Source organism: Nasonia vitripennis (genome assembly GCF_009193385.2).
Source record: "Nasonia vitripennis strain AsymCx chromosome 1 unlocalized genomic scaffold, Nvit_psr_1.1 chr1_random0002, whole genome shotgun sequence".
Classification (NCBI taxonomy): Eukaryota; Metazoa; Arthropoda; class Insecta; order Hymenoptera; family Pteromalidae; genus Nasonia; species Nasonia vitripennis.
The window spans coordinates 2,417,356-2,434,549 of record NW_022279588.1 but is presented as its reverse complement, the minus strand read 5'-3'; the positions used below and the strand labels follow the sequence as shown (position 1 = coordinate 2,434,549).

The following is a 17,194-nucleotide window of genomic DNA, read 5'->3' as shown; positions in this document are numbered from 1 at the left end:
TGTGCATGGTAAACTGGTAAAAATCATCGATTTCCTCTTCGTCATCATCGTTATTGTCTTCGTCTTCTATTCGACTTTTTTTTCCAACCTTTTTTCAGTCCGTTTTTAAAACCACTACGAGATAGAGAACCATTGAAATTAAAAAATTCACTATTTCCAATGAACTCCCTCATTATCTGTGTTGTAAAAAGTAATTTACCAAACTGTTGTCGACCCACGGCTTTCATATTTTAACGTGCTCTGGCTACATCATATATTAAGTCAATTATGTTTGAATTTTTTATTTTTTCTCCATCAATTCTTACAACACTAGTTGCGCTCCAACTTATCCGGTTACTATTATTTATCAAATGAGTTAATAAAAGTTGTTTTATTTTTGTATAATTTTGGCATACTTTCAAGAATGTATTCATCGCTTATTTGATCTTTTTTATCACTTTTACCATCTGCTAAATTTTTTTTATCGTTAAACCCGGCGTTTTTCATCGACAAAAAATAGATATCTCTGTAAATCTTGTAGAAAATCTCTGTACTTGTCAGTATTTGTCGTATATTTTCCTGAATCCAAGATCTGTCTCATTTCGCTATCAATCCGGGAAAATGTATCCCCACGTGTTTGAATAGATTTACTCGTTAATTTTTTCTCCTGTTCTGGAACTGCTTGTACGCCAGCTGTTGCTGGCAAACTATTTATTGATGCTGTTTTTACACTTGCTTGCATATTTTTTAGACTTTCTTGAGGAATCAAAACCATTTTTCGTGCTCTTTCCATTTTTTATGCATTTAGAAAAAGATCCTAAATAGGTTGCAATAAAAAGCTCAGAAAATTCCCTCCTTTTTGTACAATGATGCGTTTTTTACTCTTCCAGGAATTTTTTTCGTTTTGTAACTTTTGTTAAATTACGCAGAATTGTTTTATACTTTGTCAGCTTATTTTTTCTGTGACGTTTAAATATACAACACCTTTCAATACGTTCAAGGCACACTCACAAAAGTATTTTACAAGTTTTTCATCGGCAGTACGCAATTACGCTAGTAGTTGTTCTTTTTTAGAATGTCCAATGCCTGCAGCAACACAAAATATTTTTCTTCAAAAGGCGAAGCGTTATTCTTCTTCCTCATTAACGCTCGACTCTTACGAGATGCTGGCTTCGCCATTGTCGGATTATAACTAAATCGATATTTTCCCTTTACACAACATTTAACTTGCTGTACTGACGAATATTTGGGAATATAGACATAATGATCTTCATCATCAGGAAATACAAGGCGATTCTAAAATAATACGACATTTATATACCATTGTGATCAGCGTAAAAAACTGAGTCTAGGGGAATTAGTCCGAAAAATTTTTCTCTACTTTTCACTTTCTCAGTCAAGAAAGAAAATTCCCCCCACCACAGCGCCCAGCAGAAAAGCGCGTGAGGGGAAGTGAGCGCGGCGGCCGCGGCGCCGTTTGTAAGGAGGTCGGCGGTGGCGGACGGAGTAACAAAGAGAACCGAAGAGAAATTTAAGAAGTTAGTGACTGTAGCTAAAAAATCAATGACAGCAAGTAAACATTCTCGCAAGGTTATTCAATCAGCCTTGAAGGCTGCACGTCAAGCTGTTAAAAGTATAGGTGGAAAGAAAAAAGTTATCATTCCACGTGTTCTGCCGCTTCCATCAAAAATTGGTGGAGTTCTTCCTTTTCTCATTCCATTGTTCGCAGGACTAAGTGCCACCGGTGCTCTAGCAGGAGGTGCTGCTGGAATAGCTAAAGCAGTTAATGATGCTGAAGCTGCGCAGAAAAATCATGAAAAAAGTAAGAGGCATAATAAGGCCATGGAAGCTATTGCTTTAGGCAAAGGTCTCTACCTCAAGCCCTATAAAAGTGGAATGGGATTATTTATGAAACCTCATATAGGTCATGGTCATCGAATCAGTAGAAAAATAAACTTCGATTTAACTTTGCCAAATCATGCACTGACTGACTACGATCTAAAAAAATATGCTCATATGATGAAAATCTCAGATTCCTCTTTCCGTGGGCGTATCAGCGGAACTTTATGCGATACTATCTGCAGTACTTTTCGCGGGCCTAACAGCGGGACCTTATGCGGAGCTTTCGGCGAGACGTTATGCGGGCCTATACTTTATGCGGCGGACTTTATGCAATACTTCTTGCGGGACTTTATGCAATAGTTCCAGTAAAGTTCCGCTGATAGGCTCGCCGAAAGCTCCGCATAAGGTCCCGCTGTAAGGCCCGCGAAAAGTACTGCAGAAAGCTCCGCATACCGTGGAACTGCCGTTCACCCGCGAGACGGATACGACCGAAAAAAACGGAAAACGATTCACTGACCTTAAATCCTTCTAGCTGGAACACTAGTTGAGGTTGAAGTTGAGGCACGTCCGTTCAAGAGCAGTCGGGGCAGGCGAGTGCCGGCTCGAGCGCTTGCGGCTCGCGGCCGCAACTCTGCTCTCCCTAGCCACCGTACCGCGCGCGTGCTGCTTAGTCAACGCGTCGCGACCCGACGGCCCGCTCGCTCGCAACACGATCAGTTAACGCACCGTTGCCGAGTCGCGCGGTCGCGCGTGCGTGCAGATAGCCCCGCGGACACGATGTCGAAGTAGATAGCACACAGACAGCCATTCACCCGCATACAACCAAGATAACTCTTGACTGCGGAACCCGTAATAACTCCCAATGCCCCGTCGTCAGGGCCCTTGACTCGGACGGCATCTGTCACTACCAACGCGAGACGCTGAGTTTTTGTAACTGACGTTCGTGCGGGCAAGCTGCCATCACGCTGGTCCTGCTGCATCAGACGCTCACGTAGGTAGACCCAACGAAGGGCTCCGCCACCTGCATCGGCTGTCTTACGGTGCGCGGGGCCGACTTGAACGCCCTGTCGAGGTGAAAGGTCGCTGCTGCTGCGCCAACGTTGCTGGTCATCTCCTCGCATCTTTCACTCATGAGTCGGCGACGTGTGTTGTCTTTTTCGTCCGTCGCAGCTATTGCTCCTCTCTCGTCGTTCACTCAAAAAATAAACGACGCACTTAGACACGTTCACTCTCTCATTCACACAGGTAGCCTTGAGACGCTCTACCCTGACCGCGTCGAACGTCGTTGCTACACGGCGAAATTTTGCCGTGTTACATACAGTTTCTAGATTTATTGTCGCTTTAGAGCGAGAAGAATTACGAGAATTACGCAAAGTCTTCTCTCAGCTGGCAAGGCGCTTGCTGAATTCTTGAAAGTCAACTGAAAAGATAGACCCATCAGTCTCTATCACATTGACGCTATGAAATGGGACGGAGTTATGAATATGATGAATCCTGTCCGCAAGCTCACACAGCTTATCGTCGGGAACAACTGTTAGCGATGCAATCGCGAACTGCACGACCTTGGGAAGAAGTTTTTTCCAATAACTGCGCACACCGTCCTTATCGATGTTACGACTGGCGTAAATATACATTTCTTTTATAAGTTTAGAAGGCTTCTTGCTTCCAAGAGCGCTTCTCCCGAAAAGCTTGTCGAGACGCTGTTTGAAAATGTCAAAAAACTCTTTTAGCAGAGCTTGATTGACCACCTCGTATCTACCTTCGTGGGGTAGGGTACTAATAGTACTATCTGATAAGGTGGTGGAAAATAAATACACTATTAAGTATTTATTAAGTGTAATTTAATATAATAAAACGTAAGACTAGATAATAATTATATTAAGCGTGATGCTACTACCGAGGACTCTATATAGTCTCTGACAACTCTCTTTCAAGCGAGCGCCCTGGAACTAGAGTTCCCTTTCCACTCTCTCTCTCACTCATACATCACGCGCTCACACGAACACCGCTGACTCGTGCACTAGCACAAATGTACTTATACTTAACACGCCTCCTTACATTTGTGCTATTTTACAATATTATCATTTATTTCAAATTTAACTTTTTACAAAATTTTTCATGCTTTTCTCTACTTAATGATTTCGTAAATATATCAGCAATATTTTCATTTGTATCGACTTTTACAATATTTATTTTACCTTCATTTACGCTCTCATGTACAAAATGATAATGAACTTCTATGTGTTTAGAGTTTTTAGTAAAATTGCCGTACGTTGCTATATTAATTGCTCCAGTGTTATCTTCATATATATTCACTGGTTTTCTATATTTAATATCAAAACATTTTAATAACTCTGTGACTAGTTTAATTTCAGTTACTGCTTCTGATAAAGCAACGTATTCGGCAAATGTTGACGCTTTTGTAACAGACTTTTGTTTTCTTGACCTCCAATACACAACGTTACCGAATAATCGTATCACAAAGCCGGTTGTTGACTTTCTATCATTATTATCGCCTGCCCAATCGGCATCTACGTAACAATCAAGTATATCACAAACTTTATTTCCATTATAAGATAAACTTAAATCTCGAGACACATGTAAATATTTTAAAATTCTCAAAGCATATTTAAAATGCGTATTATTATAGCAGTTTTGAAATCTACTCAAGTAATTTACTGCAAAACTTATATCTGGCCTTGTAGCCGAACTTATATATAACAAAGCACCAATCAAATTTCTATATTTGATATCTCTTTCACAATCATCGGATTTCTCGAGTTTTAAGTTTACTTCTATTGGTGTTTTATGCGCTTTACAATTTTCTACACCATATTTTTCAGCTAATGAAATAATATAATCTTTTTGCGATAATTTCATTTCCTTACATAACATATCGTATTTTACGGTAATCCCTACATATTCTCGTATTTTTCCGAGATTTTTCATTTTAAATCGTTCAGACAGCATTTTCTTTACTTTTTCTATTATTTCTTTATTTTTACTGCAAATTAATAAGTCATCGACATATAAAAGCAAATAAACAGTATCTTCTTTTAATTTTAATGTATACAAGCAATAATCAATATTACTTCTAATAAATCCTAATTTTATTAGAAATTTATCTAGACATTCATACCAAGCCCTGGGACTTTCTTTTAAGCCATATAATGCTTTTATTAATTTACACACTCTATCAGTTCCGTCTTCATATCCTTTAGGTTGACTAACATATACTTCAGACGTTACTTTTCCATTTAAAAATGCTGTCTCAACGTCCATTTGTTCTATATGCAAACCCACTTTACAACAATAAACTAATAAGATTTTTAGCATTTGCATTTTTGCAACAGGAGCATATATATCATCTACTTCATCTCTTTGTTGGAAACCTCTAACTACTAATCTAGCTTTATATGTACCATTCGATTTTTTATTATACACCCATTTTACATCAATGGCCCTTTTTTTTACTATCGACTAATTCCCAAGTTTTATTTAATTTAATACTATTCATTTCTTTATCCATTGCTTCTATCCACTTTTTACTCTCATTCGCTTGAATCACCTCCTCAAATGTAGCAGGAACATCAGTTTTGCAAAAATTCGCAACAATTTTATTTTTCATTCTATACTCATCATAATATTCAGGACTACTTCTAACTCTTTCTGCTCTTCTAGGAATTTTTAGCTGATTTTCATGTTCATTAATTTTAATTTTATCTTTGATTGGGCTTTCAAAAACTTCATCATTTGATTCCTCGCTATCAAACTTACTCTCATTTTCATCTTCATCAGATTCATCGCTATTTAAACCGATACATTTTTCCTTTTCTTCTATAACTTCCACGTGTCTTGCTACTATAATTTTATTATTTATTAATATACGGTACCCATTTTCACTATACCCGACTAGAATTCCTTCTTCAGCTTTTTTATCACATTTTGAAATTCTTTTCTGTTCTGGCTTTCTAACAAAGACTTTACTACCATAAATTTTTAAATGTGAAACATCAGGTTTTTTTCTGAAAAATATCTCATATGGTGTTTTCTCTTCAATAGTATTCGTCAACGTTCGATTTTTCAAATAAGTTGCCGCTTGAACTATTTCTGGCCAATATACTTTACTTATCTGTGCTTCTTCTGATAAACAACGCGACATATCCATTATCGATCTATTAAACCTTTCTGCTACACCATTTAATTCATGAATATATACAGGACACGGAGAAATAACGATACCCTTACTTTTTGCATAATTAAAAACTTCATTATTTAAATATTCCTTTCCATTATCACATCTTAAATATTTTACTTTTTTTCCTATTAAATTCTCACATTCATTTACATAATATTTAATGTACTCATACACTTCTGCTTTAGATTTTATTGGGTATACTCTCGCAATCTTACTGTAATCGTCTATAAATGTAATAAAATATTTTTCTCCTCTAAAGCCCGTATTTTGAAAAGGCCCACAAACATCTGTATGTACAATCTCTAATAAATCTTTCGCTCGATATCTATTATTTTTAAACGGTACATTATGCATTTTATTTTCTATACACGTTTTACATTTCAAAAATTCGCCTTTTAATTCATTCGGTATTCCGTTTAATAATTGCTTATTACACATGGTATTCAAATATTTAAAGTTCACATGACCTAATAATCTATGCCATTTTTCTTTTAAGTTCATATTACTAATCTTTTTATTTGAATAATTTACTATCAAATTATTTTTTTTAATTTTACTCTTCATGTGATATAGTCCGTTTTTCTTTTCTGCGACTGCCATTAAATTTTCATTATTATCAAATATTTTTGCTAAATTTTTCTCCGAAACAATTCTACAATTATCAGTAATTTTGCTAAAACTAATTAAATTCAAATTCATATCTTTAACGTACAAAACGTCTTTCATATTAATTTCAAATTGCTTTCCAAAGGCATCAAAATAACTTACAATATTTCCTATCTTTGTCGCTTTTACCGTTTTATTATCACCTAAATATACATTTACCGGACTTTTCAATATTTCAAAACTCTCGAAGTAACTATCATTATTTACAATGTGGTCTGTACTACCACTATCTAAAATCCAATCGATTTCGCTACACTGTTTATCTTTTACCTTACTATTATACGCAGTAGCTGTATTCCGCTCGACCTTGGCTATCCATGCGCCTGTGTTTTCGTCTCTGCTTGACTCGTTCCAGCGACTTGTGTTTTGATTGTTGCTTGCTTCTGCCTGGGAGTGATGTGCGCCTCTATAAGCACCTCTTCCCCTTGCTCCTCTATGACTACCTCTTCCTCTTGAACCTCTGTAGCCTCTTGTTGACCTCCAAGTCCAACTACTATTTGAAATTTGTCCTTCTGTTTGTTCTTGACTTTTACAGTCCTTCATCATATGTCCAAAATTTCCACATTTATAACATTGTCATTGATTTTTATTCACTGCGAATACACTCGAATTTCTAATGGTTGTTTCGCCTTTATTACTTTTCAGTTCAGCCATTTTAATTTTATTCTTCACATATTCTGCCGTTTGATCTTCATCTTTCAATGTATCTATTAAGTCGCCTATATAGCTATACGACTCCGGCAATGTATTTAAGATATAATTCAATTTTTCTTTTTCTGTTAAAGTAGCACCAGCACTTTTCAAATCATTAACACATTTTTCAAAATCCAAGAAAAACGTTGCTGTATCACTATAATTTTTCAATCTTAATTTTTCCACTTTATTTCGGCACACTATTTGCATTGCCGTAGATTCTCTTAAATACATCTGATCAAATTTCTTCATAATTCCATAAGCCGTTGTCTCATTACAAATAAACTCCATTTGTCTATCCGAAATAGAGCTGTATATATAGTTAATTGCTTTCAAATCAGCTTCATCCCATGACTCTTTATCACTTACTGTTTTTTTTTTTTAATATTTTCTTCACATTTTTTCATTTTCAAATACATTGTAATTCTTATTTTCCACATCTGGTAATTCTCTCCATCAAATACTGGTATTTTAAAATCACCGTAATTCGTCATTTTTGTATTTTCTTGATGTTCACTAGTCTAGATATTTTTTATTTTTTTAATATAATCACTTCTCTTGATACTTTTATTACTTATTACAATTTCATCAACCATGCTCTGCTACCATGATAAGGTGGTGGAAAATAAATACACTATTAAGTATTTATTAAGTGTAATTTAATATAATAAAACGTAAGACTAGATAATAATTATATTAAGCGTGATGCTACTACCGAGGACTCTATATAGTCTCTGACAACTCTCTTTCAAGCGAGCGCCCTGGAACTAGAGTTCCCTTTCCACTCTCTCTCTCACTCATACATCACGCGCTCACACGAACACCGCTGACTCGTGCACTAGCACAAATGTACTTATACTTAACACTATCAATTCTAAGGGCAACATCTCTGCTCAAGCTACGCCAAAGAGTGGCAAATTTAAGCTTGTCATCATTGATTTTGAGTATCTTGAAGTTTATTTCTAGACCTACGAACCAGCCTTCTGGATTGTGAGTCCAGAAAAGAACTGGATTGATCTTTTAAGCCAGAAAGGCATCCAAGTCAGGAAAAAAAATTGGTTCTAGGCTGACAAAATTGCCTAGTGGGTGTATGCGGGCACCTTACAATATGAACGCTACTAATTGTAAATGAACCTTGAGCCACGCTGCGCAGGGGCAAAGGACCAAACGCAGCTAGCTAAATGTTTGTCACGAGGTTTACAAAATGCGTGACGCAAGTGTGCACGCAGGCATTGAACAAAAATATAAAATGCATACCTCGTACAGAAACTGAATGTGTGAGGAAAGAAAAAAAATGTTGTCATGCGACAAAAAATCTAGAACTAACCTAAATTTGCTCTAAGTCGAACGCTTCGTAATTTAAAAACTATAAATTTATTTACAAAAAATAAAACTAACGCGGGGGCTTATTTGACTCTGCTGCATCCGCAACATGCTCTAAAATTGAGAAAGGTGGGATGGCGAGCAGTCGAAATGAGAAAAGCAGTGTAACCAACCTTAAAAACAGAATTTGCGTGAACGAACGCACTAGCTAGTTGCGAATTGTTGCGTGAAGCTGAAGTTGGTACCACTGAGCCACAAAAACGCGTGCGCTGAAAGAGCGAACTAATTGCGTCATGGTAAGACGGCCGCCGATTTTTTGGAAACGAGAGCTGTTGGCGAAGTGCACTCGAGAATTCCGCGCAAAAATAACTGGGACGCTAAATGATCCGACGAGATGACGATGCAGGTCCCGAAACTCCGGAGATAATGCGCCGGGCTGAATATACTGCGTTGAACGGCGGTCGCCTAAACAGGCTGACCACGTCGATGTTGTTCCGCTGCAGGGCGGTTGCCTAGATAGGCTGACTGCGGTAAAGAAGCTGATGATCTACTGCAGGTGGTCGCCTAAACAAGCAAACTGCGAGGCCGAGTTCCGAGATACAACTTAGCGGATGCACACCATGAGGCTGGTGAAAATCTTCGGATTCTTTTATGAACTCTGAGACCAATGACAATTCCCCTGGCCAATACGGCGGCTTATTTGATGGAAGGAGGAGAGGATCCCCGAATTATAATCACTTTCGGCGCCATCTGGCAACAATCACCATGATCCGCTAATCGTATAAAATTTCTGTTGAGGGAGCGTCAAAGTCAATTTTTGCGGACTTAGTCGATAGAACAAGTACTCGGTGGATAATTACTTAAGCGAAAACTTCTCTAATTTTTTGCCAAATACTTGAAAATTTATTATTTCACATTTTAATTGCTTATTGTTTTATGAATATTTTGAGACCAATCTGATATAATAACTCAAAGTTACGCATATGCTATAGGCAATCGAGTAAAATATTTTACATTAGAATGCATAAAAAAATACAACTTTGAACTCGTTTTTGCAATACTTAATAACGCGTATCTCTCGAAGGGTATGACAAGCTTTCACGTTGACATTAGCGACTAAGCGCGTATATTCGTCGAGGCCTACACAAGCACGGTTTCCCGAAGGAGATCACGTAACCTGCACATAGCAGACGACGCACTAACCTCAAGTCACAACAGTACGAAAGTTCACCGCGTGCCGCCATATTCGGTTGCCCCGCAAAATATTAACTCTTGAAAAATCAATTTTCAAAATCGATTTAAAATCAGATAAAGACAAGGGTCATAGTGTAATCGTGGTTTTAAACATTAATTACCACGACCTATCGTGGGAACCATAAGAGTTCACGTCTTTGCCACGTAGAGCATTAAATTTCAATAGTTGCCGCGAAGTGTCAATTAATGAATTAGGACCACGTGTTAGAAAAGAGAATATCCTGCTAGCTGGTTTATGGGCTGCAACGGAAAAGCTAGATTTAAATTTGTTTTTTAAACCATTTGTAGGTAAGTTGAAAGATCTTAATAATAATGGCTTTAAATGTCAGCCACCTGATTTTGATGAACCAGTTGCAATTAAATTCCGTACGATCTCGGCACCAGTAGATTCGCTTAAAAGATGTGCGTTTTAAAATCTACATCAGTATAATCGTGTATGTGGCGGCACATTTTTCCTTCATCCTGGTAAACATACTCTGGTTGGTAGGGGTTATGCTCCAGTGTACACTGTAGGAGAAGGTGTAAGAAGAACAGAAAATCAGCATACCAGAGATGCGATACAAGCTGGAGAGGAAGAGGCGGTTGTTCATGGAGTAAAGAGTGTTTTTGTGATAAGCCTGATTCCAGTTTTTAATATAATTAGATCATTTCCTCCAGAATACACGTGCTTCGTTTTACTCGAGGTAGTAAAACTTTTTTTGTCTAACAGGATTGATCGCAAGAACTACAATAAAACGTGGTATATCGAGACAAAATCAAACATAATTAATGATAGACTGGCTCAGATGCTTTCACCATGTGAAATAACACGATCGCCTTAATCTGTAAATAATCTGAAACAAACAAAGGATTCTGAATTTAAAAATTTTTTGCTTTATTATTCGGTGCCGTATTGAAAGACATTCTTTTATCTACATTTTATAAACATTGGTCCGAGTTTGTCTACGCTATACATGTATTTGACAGTGATAGTATTGGAGTTGGAGAATATGAACAATCTTCAAGAGTGATCATACATTTTGTCAATAATACTGAAACTTTATATGGCAAAGAATTGATGAAATACGTGTTTACTTGTTGCACGTCCCACAGTCAGTAAAAGCTTTGGCGTTCGCTGGGCATGGTTAGCATTTACTTACGAATTCTACAATTTGGCACTAAATACGCTGCGAAGTTCGCAAGCAATTTCGCAATAGATTTGTAAATCGTACTTACGCTTCCAAACAATTAAATATATTGTTATGACCAGGTACGGGTCAACATAAATAAGAACACGTATTCACGAAAAAGAAACACAGACTCTTTATACTAATCATACACGACTCAACTCATCAGCTGTCATGATCAGACTGACTATAAAAAATAACGTCCGCGACGTCGTTGATCTCGTTGCTAATGGTCGCTATGCGCGATTCTTGGCGTTTGAATCGCGCAATGTTCAGACTCAGTCACAACAATATTGATACATATTCACCACAAAATTGTAGCGTCCAAGGGAGAAAATTGTATCCAAATATGATGAAAAAATATAAAAGCAGAACTGGCCATAAAGCAACGAATGAAAACCGTTTTATTCTGTATGGAAGATAAAAAACGGTAAATATTTATCTAATTGAAAAATGATGCATTCCAGCAGTGGTTCAAGAAAACATTGAGGACTGTAAAATAAATTTATATGACAGGTTTTTATACGAAAATGTACTATATCATGCAAGTACATACGACAATATGTGGAAACGAAGTAATAGTATTGTTGCGCTTACATCTGGAAAGTTTATCAACACTCCAGGAATTGTTTGTGTTACAACATTAACCGAATTAAGAAAATATGTCGTTATTGAGGAAACATTTGATGTAAATGACATTTTGTGCTCCTATAATGGTGTTTCCTTTTACAGATATTGTACTACAGTTAGCAAAACCAACCTTTTTACTTTGGTTAAGTTTCTTTTAGATTATATAAACAAGCCAATATTTTGCCTTGTTTATATAATCTAAAAGAAACTTAACCAAAGTAATAAGGTTAGGTGCGTTTGATGTTTTTTTGCGTATTATCATGCATGTCGATAATTTTGTTTACAGTGAAATTACAGATTAAAAAACAACTGAGATCGATTTAAAAAAGGCTAGTTTACAATCATATTATTCTATTTATAATACGGCAAACGAAAAATCATTATGTTTAATTGAGTCGAATGATTGGTAATTTAAACTTAAGTAATATATTGATATGTTTTTGTAGGGTTTTTATGTGTACAGTTTGTTCGGTGTTAATTGGGAAACAGACCCTATCTCTCTACATTATGTTTTTGACATAAAAATGAATTCGAAACTTTCAATAAATTCAAAAATATTCGCCCATCATTACAATTATTAGTCTTCGTTTTTATTTTTATTTATTTACAGATCCCAAATTTTTTTAATAAAAAACTCGAATAGCATGGTTTTCAAATTAAAAATACGAGTTTCTTTTTCTAAAAGAATTGTATTTAATGTTTAAATGTATATCACAATAAAATCTAAATTACTTCAACATACTTACAAACAGCATAAGACCATATTCGGCCGGATGTAATATCAAATTTGTGTATTTTTCCTGGAACAATATCTACAAAATAAAGTTGTTGAGTCTCAAAACACCAATAAGGGCCTTCACCTAGGTGAAATGGCGGAGTGATGGGTGCGATTGTTATGGGTGATACGTTAGCCGATAATATAACAAGATTTTTTCCAATTCTAAAACAGAAAACACAAAATTGTGATTAACAGAAAGAAAATTTTATTGTATTGAGTATCTAGCATGTCAAAAATTATTAGTAGTATTCAAACAATCTGCGAAACTACTCAATCATATATCAAATAGTTTGTGATTGATGGAGGTGGAACATTCTAGCTAAGAACTCAGACTTAAATTATCATATAATCTCTAAGAACTTTGCTTGAATATTGAACTTTTAGATTTTAAAACGTGCAAATGGCTAAGCTATTTTTATTTTTGCATAAAAACTTAACAATATTACATAAGTGGAACAGTTTTATACATCTGTGTAAAAATGTGGAAATAAATTGGGTTAAAACTCATCGTTTTAACAATGGCGTTTTCATTGTCACTGAGTGACAAAAATATTTTTACAAGAAATTCATCCTTACTAATCTTTATCATAGCATTCTAATGACGATTTAAGCTTAAAACAGTTATTCTGTGTTTTTATACGCTAATGAATGTAGTGAATTCATATTGTCAAGTGTTAAAAATCAGGATACTACGAAAATCATTTTCCACTCTAAAAAGAATTAATCTCACTATGATGAAAATCTACTTTGTGTGATTCTACTCTATTTGACCTGGATCTTCTTAAACTAATCCGAATCATCCTGTTCAAGGAAATAAGCAAAATCATAAATATAAAATAATCAAGCGAATTCCTCCTAATTATAGAAAAATCGTTTCAATACAAAACAGATTTTCATCTCCATACCATAGGGAGATTAATTCTTCTTGATGTAAGAAATTTAATGTGACCAAGGTACTCTGGCGAAAGCCCTTAATACAAGGGGACTAGTAATGAGCCGTGGCTGCTCTTATTTCTTCGACGCTTAGTAGTTTAGAATTTTTTGGCTGTGAAGGTTATCGTAAGGTTGTCTAGGTTGCAGTCTTCGTATAATGTTCGTCACCTACACTGCATCTCTCTCTTTCTCTCTCTCTCTCTCTCTCTCTCTCTCTCTCTCTCTCTCTCTCTCTCTCTCGCGTGGGTACAACTGACTTCATCAGTCGATATCACGCGTTACTTCTTCCTCGACACCCACGCTAGTAGAACAAAATCCTTTCCCTTGGCTTGAAGAGGCGCTCTTCCGTCCAGCTCGTGGCCCAGTACGGAGCGAATTGTCCGCGATCTGAATCAAAATTCTGCCACGTATAATTAAGTGAACGAAACTATGATTCGGAAATCCTACCCTACTGAAAAAAATTACGTGATAACCACATGAAAATCACGAGAAAATCACAAGAAAATCACGTGAGATTTTTAACAAATTTCTCACGTGGTTATCACGTAATAATCGCGTGACTATATCGTGATTTATATTAAAATTCAGGAATATTATTAAAAATGTTAAAATAATATTTATAAATTAAGAAAATGGATGATAAGCAATAAAATGAGGATCAAAATAAAAAAGAAAAATTTTTCTCCGATCGAGATTTGAACCTAGAACCTTGGCGTTGAAATCCATTGCTCTACATTTTAGCTATTGGCTTTCTTTGACAATTAATGTATAAAAACTATTCACATGTTTGGAGATATAATATTTGTTTTAAGGTTATTTTAATATTGATTTTCTTAAGTTATCGTTGTTAAAATAATAGCTAATTGTAAAATTAATTAATTTTCTAACCTATAGTCATGTTTATTAAATAGTTAAAAAATTCAAAAAGTTAGGTTAGAAAATTAATTAATGTTACAATTAACTATTATTTTAATAACAATAACTTAGGAGAATTTTTTACTAGTAACTTAAAAAAAAATTATATCTCAATATATGTGAATAGCTATTATACATTAACAGTCAAAGAAAGTAAATAGCTCAGATAGTAAAGCAATGACTTTCCACGCTAAGGTTCTGGGTTCAAATCTCGATCAGAGAAAATTTTCTCTTTGTAAATTAGGTCTTTATTTATTGTTAATTTAATTGCTAATTTAATTCATTTTCATAATTTATAAATATTATTTTAACATTTTTAATATTTTTAAATTTGATTATAAATCACGTGATATTCACCCGATCATCACGTTATCTTCAAATGTTTATCATGTGATATTTACCCGAATATTACGTGATAATCACGTGAGGAATCAGTCAGAAATCTCACGTGATTTTTTTCGTGATTTTCACGTGGTAATCACGTGATTTTTTTCAGTAAGGTAAAATCACACACCTTACACAAGCGTTAAACGATATGTAATTAACTCAATTACCGTGTGAACAATTAAAATTAAATGAAAGTGAGTTCTTAATTTACCCTGGTTCTGTTCCACTTTCACCATCTCCTATTCACGCAAGAAATCTTCGCGATCCAAAACACCAAAATTAAATATTTACTAGCAGATATCTCGCTTAACGTTTCGTGTAATTTATAACTTTAAATGACGCTAACGCGGAAATATTTTGGTCCTTTGAGCTGGATCTCGGAGGATCGGCGTGGTTGAGGAGAAAGGAAATTTTCGCTTCTCTAAATAAAGTTTAAAGAGAGGTTCACATCTATGGTCATAGATGTGACCACTTACTTTAAGGTCACTGAGTTACAATACCTCGAGACGTTTTAAGAGGAACCTGACGTTAAGTAGCTCAACAACTTGGAAGTGACAGGTGCTAATTTCGACGTAGCTTGGAACGCTGTGTGCTAAAAATCATTTGAAGAAGGTGTCTAGATGTACAGGGTGGCCGATGACGACATCAAGATAGTTTGCCCAGTAGTTTTTAGTGTCTAGGTGTAAAAGGTAGAGCATTTATATAGTAGGGGGAGCCCAGGAGATTGCTTTAGTCTTAAGGACATTAAGTTTAAGACTATTTGATGCAGCCCAGCCCATTATCCTCTCGGCGTTAGCACTCATCCTGACAGAGCAGAAATCAAGCTCCTTGAGGTGGCATTGGCTGTAGATCTGCAGGTCATCCACATAGATTAGATGGGGCACATCTGAATCTAGGCAAAAACCAATATCATTGATGTACAACGCGAACAACAGGGGGCCTAAACTGACCCCTGTGGAACACCGGTGTTTAATGGTAGAAAAGTTGAGAGCTCGTTGTTGTCACCAATGACGGTCTGTTCTCTTCCCGTGAGGTAAGATGCAAGCCAGCAGATAACCTGCTTGGAAAAGCCGAAAGAGGATAGCTTTCCGAGTAGCTTGACGTGATAAACAGTATCAAACGTCTTGCTAAAATCAAATAGAAGTAGCAGACTGACCCTCTTCCTGTCTATCCCAAGCCTGACATCGTCAGTCAGCTTGATTAAGCCAGACTGTGTACAGTGGCCAGTGCGAAAGCCAGTTTGGAAATTGTCAAGGTAAAGTCTTGTTTCAAGATATTCAGAGATTTGCTTGTGCACCATCCACTCTAGCGCCTTGGAAAGGAAACAGAGTAGAGAGATCGGACCGTAGTCAGTTACAGCTGTTGGAGAGTTAACTTTGTTTAGTGCTCTTACGATCGATGATTTCCAGGCTGAAGGAAAGCGTGTCTCGCTCAGAGACAGGTTAAAAATTTGACAAAGTAAAGGAGCGAGTATTGGCAGTGCTTTGGAGATTACAACCTGTGGGATGCCATCGCTTCCCTTGGCCTGAGTGTTAAAGTGTGATACTGCAGCCGACACATCCGACTCCGTGATAGCCCTGAAGATGAAGTGTTCAAAGAGGTCCAGACTCTCCAGGGTTCGCAGATACTCCTCAACAGATGGAGCTTGAGGGTCGTTAGAGATGGAGCTAAAGTGTTTGTTGAGAGCATCTGAAGAGAACTGAGCAGGTGAAGGAGTGTCTGTCTTCCAGTATGAGAGCAGGCGATCCTGCTCATCAATTAAGTATAGGTCAAGCCAGGTGTCAGAGTCCTGTGATGGGTTGCACCATATGGCACAGAAGTGAGGGAGTTCTCATCAATGAAGGCCCTGATGAAATTGGCGTCTTCAGATGAAGAAAGCTGATCGGCATTAAAGTCACCCATGATGACCTTCGTGGAGTAGTTGTGCATAAGTGTTGTTAGTTGTTCAATGAAATTAGATCCCTGGATAAAGGGTGAGTGAGGAGGGCGATACACAACCCCCACGAAGATGGGCGATACTCCCTTAGCTGTGATTTCACAAAAAAGATACTCCGGCTTACCTGGCTTGCCTGACCATTCGCCGTCAGATAACGAGATAACGCTAGCCGTCAATGAAAGATGAATGTAGAGGGCCACACCTCCACCGTTCCTGTTTCTGTCCCGTCTGTGCAAAGTGTAACCATCCAGGGAAGGGGTGGATGATATCTTGTCATTTAGCCAGGTCTCAGTTACAGCTATTACGTGAAAGGGGTAACGAATGGACAAGAAGAGCCTGATCATCTCAATGTGACCCGTAAGGGAACTCGCATTGAAATGACAGACCCTTAGACCCTCGGACAGAGACGTTTTAGAGGCAGATGTGGATGAGTTGGATGATTTAGATGGTGGTTTTGGTGGAATGATATGTGTGTGTGTGTTAGTGTGTGGTAT

The 17,194-nt window shown here is 36.7% G+C and overlaps 1 protein-coding gene across 1 annotated transcript in view; it reads right to left on the bottom strand.

Moving 5' to 3' along the window:
- LOC100116079 (regucalcin) overlaps nt 1-17,194 on the bottom strand; it is a 405,396-nt gene that overhangs the window by 220,959 nt on the left and 167,243 nt on the right. Inside the window, exon 2 of the mRNA XM_031925976.2 lies at nt 12,498-12,691. The gene's annotated coding sequence lies outside the window, so the exon portion shown is untranslated. The remainder of the gene's footprint in view (nt 1-12,497; nt 12,692-17,194) is intronic.